Raw genomic sequence first — 4,426 nt, forward strand, 5'->3', positions numbered from 1 at the left:
CTCTGGTGGCATAGTGCCTAAGGCATTTGACTGCTAACCAGAAGGCTGGTGGTTCAAACCCACCAGCCACTCCTTGGAAGGAAGGTTGGATATTCTAATTCCGTAGTGATACCATCTCAAAAACCCAAGGGGAGGGGGGTTTGCTATGAGTTGGATCTGACTCCATGACAGTGAGTTTGTTTTTTTGGTTTTGAGCAAGAGGTATTAGTGTTATTTCCATTGTGCCCAAGAAAACACAAGAACACAGAGGTCTTAAGTGACTTTCCCAGTGTTACAGGTCTACAAGTGGAAGCACCAAGACAGTTCGGTACCAGAGGCTTTCTCCTAACCACTACCTTTCACTGGGCCACTGAAGCTCTCTTTTTAATTTCTAATCTCATCCAAGGGGGTTCTGGAAGGAGGTGAGAAGATAGGGTTAGCCCTGGATTTGGACAGAGTAGGTGACTACCTACATCTTTCCATGAATCCAGGATACAAGGTCTAGAGAGGGACCAGATAATCTATTCTTCAAGCCTGTTGTTAGCTGCTGTTGAGTCAGCCCCTGACTCTTGGTAACTTTAAACACAACAGAACAAAATGTGATCTGGTCCTGTGCCATCAAGTTGCAGGTCAGACTATTGTGAGCCATAGAGTTTTCATTGGCTGATTTGCAAAAGTAGATTTTCTTCTGGGTCTGTCTTAGTCTGCAAGTTATGCTGAAACATGTTAACATCATAGCAAAATACAAGCCTCCACTGACAGACAGATGATGGCTGTACATAATGTGTATAGGCTGGGAATGGAACCTGGTTTTCCCACATGGGAGGTGAGAATTCTGCCACTGAACCAGTAATGTTCTAGTCTAGACAATGTTAAACCACATGGACACTGGGCAGCAGGAATAAAATAAGATTGTCCTGGGCATACTGGGATGTGTGGTCACCCTAATTAGAGGTCATCTTGTCACTGAGGACATTTAGGCCAGGGGTTGATGTGTATTGCCATGGGTTTCATGGCTAATTTGTGGCCAAAGGACATACTTCAGTTTTGTTGATTCTTATTCCAATGCTCTCCCCACTGTTTTGTAGTGCCTGCCTTAGATATGAACCTGTCCTTCAACAACTCACCAAAAGTATACCATAGCATCACCCTCCTATACTTCCTAAAGTCGCTGTCCAATACTCTAATCCCAACCATCTGAGTCACTCCTTGTCTACCATCTCCAGATAGAAAATACCACCTAATGACTAGGGAGAAAGAGCTTTGGATAGCCTTTCTGTCTTCGCTGATTGATCCAATGGGCAAGCTAATAGAAATGGGATGTTTATAAAATGGTTAAGACAGAATCCTCACCCTCAAAAAACTCAAGGTCTAGGGTAAACCCAAACCCCCAAAGCAGTAATGATAAAGCAAGAATGGTGAAGTGATGAGTCTGGTGGTTGAGAGATCTACAGGGAGCTGTGGAGCACTGAGAAGACACCTCATCCAACCTGCACAGATTAGGGAAGGCTTCCTGGAAGAGGTGAGGGCTTCATCTGAGTTGAAATGGAAGAATAGGTTTGAGCCAGGCAATGACTGGGGATATGAAGGATAAAAGTCCATGAAGGTGAGAAACATCAGCATGAAAGCAAAAGAAGATGGAGCTGGGACATAGATTTAGAAGTAGGAGAGTAAGACTACAGCAGGGATTCAGTCGTAGAGAGCCTGTGTGTCATTCCATAACATTGACTTCAACCTCTAAATTAGGAGAAGCCTTAAATTGTTTTAAGCGGAATGGAGCATGATAAAATGTATTTATGTAGATTATTTTGTCTAGTTTCAGGCAATTACAAAATGTTCACCACTTTTTTTTAACTTGCTGAACACATTAAACACACACACACACACACACACACGCACACACACAGTTGCCATCAAGTTGATTCAGCTTCAGGCCAGTCCATGGGCATCAGAGTAGAACTGTGCTCCATAAGGTTTTCTGGAAGCAGATTGCCAGGCCTTCCTTCCAGGAATCTCTGGGTGAACTGGAACCTCCAACATTTCAGTTCATGGCCAAGGACATTAACCATTTTCACCACCCAGGGACTCCATCATAATCTAAATGGATCTAATGTTTCTTTAAGTTCTTATTCAATCATTGGTCATTAACTGAGATCTGTTTAGTATTTAGCATATTTATGACCCTATTCTGATGTCATAGGATTTTATCAAAATGCATTCTATTCTTAAGGCATTCATCTAGAGAGAGACACAAAGTAACAATCGTTTCTTTCATTCCTGAATATTCACACAGGCACGATGTAAGTGAAAGCCCAAGTTTTGACATAAACTTACTTATTCATTGGGAACTAATTGTAGTGAACTAGTAGACCTACTCCTCATTTGGGAGCTCTGATGGCATAGTGCCTAAGGCACTTAACTACTAACCAGAAGGTTGGCGGTTCAAAGCCACCAACTACTCCTTGGAAGGAAGATTGGGTGATCTACTTCCGTAGTGATACTGCCTTGGAAATCGAAGGAGGGGTTGATATGAGTTGGAGATGATTCAACGGCACATGACAATAGAACAACAACACACACTTCTCATCTATTGACTATTTCATTATCCAACATTTCACATTCATGATGTTGTTGTTGTTGTTAAGTGATGTTAAATCATCTCTGACTCATAGCGACCCTATGCACAGCCACAGCAGAATGAAACACTGCCCGGTCCTGAGCCACCTCCGTGATTCTTGCTACATTTGAGCTCATTGCCTCTGCCACTGTGTCAATCCACCTTGTTGAGGGCCTTCCCCTTTTTCGTCAACCCTCCACCTTACCAAGCATGACATCCTTCTCTAGGGAATGGTCCCTTTTGACAACATGACAAAAGTATGTGACAGGAACTCTGGCCATTCTTGATTCCAAGGAGCATTTTGGGTGCACTTCCTCTGGGACAGACCTGTTAGTTCTTTTAGCAGTCCATGGTACTTTCAGCATTCTTCGCCAACACCACAGCTCAAAAGCATCAACTCTTCTTCAGTCTTCCTTATTCATTGTCCAGCTCTCACATGGATATGAGGCGATTGAAAATACCATGGTTTGTGTCAGGTGCACCTTAGTTCTCAAGGAGACATCTTTTCTCTTCACACTTGAAATAGGTCCTTAGCAGCTGATTCGCCTAGTGCTATACATCGTCTGATGCCCTGACTGCTGCTTCCATTGATGTCGATTGTAGAACCAAGTAATTTGAAGTCTTTGACAACCTCAATCTTTTCTCCTTTATTGTAATGCTGCTTATAGGTTCACTTGTGAGGATTTTTGTTTTCTTTATATTGAGGTGTAATCCATACAGCAGACTGTATTCTTCAATCTTCATCAGTAAGTACTTCAAGTCATTCTCACTCTCAGCAAGCAAAGTTGTGTCATCAGTGTATCGCAGATTGTTAATGATTCTTCCTCCAATTCTGATGCCACATTTTTCCTCATATAGTCCAGCTTCTTGGATCATTTGCTCAGCATACAGATTGAATAAGTAAGGTGAAAGGATACAACCCTGACACACTTCCTTCTTGATTTTAAACCGTGCAGTGTTCCCTTTTTCTGTTTGAATGACAGCCTCCTGGTCTATGTGCAGGTTCCTCATGAGTACAATTAAGTATGTTGGAGTTCCCATTCTTCTCAATGTTATCCACAATGTGTTATGATCCACACAATAAAATGCTTTTGCATAGTCAATAAAACACAAGTAAACATCTTTCTGATATTCTTTATTTTGAGCCAAGATCCATCTGACATCAGCAATGATATCCCTCATTCCATGTTCTCTTCTGAATCCAGCCCGCACCTCTGAAAGTTCTCTGTCAAGATACTGCTGCAACCATTTTTGAATTATCTTCAGTAAGATTTTACTTGCATGTGACATTAATAATATTGTTCTATAATTTTCACATTCTGTGGGATCACCTTTCTTTGGAATGGGTACAAATATGGATCTCTTCCAGTCAGTTGGCTAGGTAGCTGTCTTCCAAATCTTTTGCCATAACTTAGTGAGTACCTCCAGCAGGGCATCTTTTTGTTGAAACATCTCAATGGGTATTCAGTCAATTCCTGGAGCCTTGTTCCTCACCAACTCCTTCAGCACAGCTTGGATCTCTTCCCTCAATACCATTGGTTCTTGAACATATGCCACCTCCTGAAATGGATGAAAATCGACAAGTTCTTTTTGGTACAGTGACTCTGTGTATTCCTTCCATCTTCTTTTGATGCTTCCTACATCATTCAATATTTTGCCCATAAAAGCTTTCAATATTGCAACTCAAGGCTTAAATTTTTTCCTCAGTTATTTCAGCTTAAGGAATGCTGAGTGTGTTCTTTCTTTTTGGTTTTCTAACTCCAGGTCTTTGCTCATTTCATTATAGTAATTGGCTTTGTCTGCTCGAGCTGCTCTTTGAAATCTTCTGTT

This window comes from Orycteropus afer, unplaced genomic scaffold (assembly GCF_000298275.1).
Source record: "Orycteropus afer afer isolate SDZICR_OR568_19922 unplaced genomic scaffold, OryAfe1.0 scaffold00012, whole genome shotgun sequence".
In the NCBI taxonomy this organism is placed as follows: Eukaryota; Metazoa; Chordata; class Mammalia; order Tubulidentata; family Orycteropodidae; genus Orycteropus; species Orycteropus afer.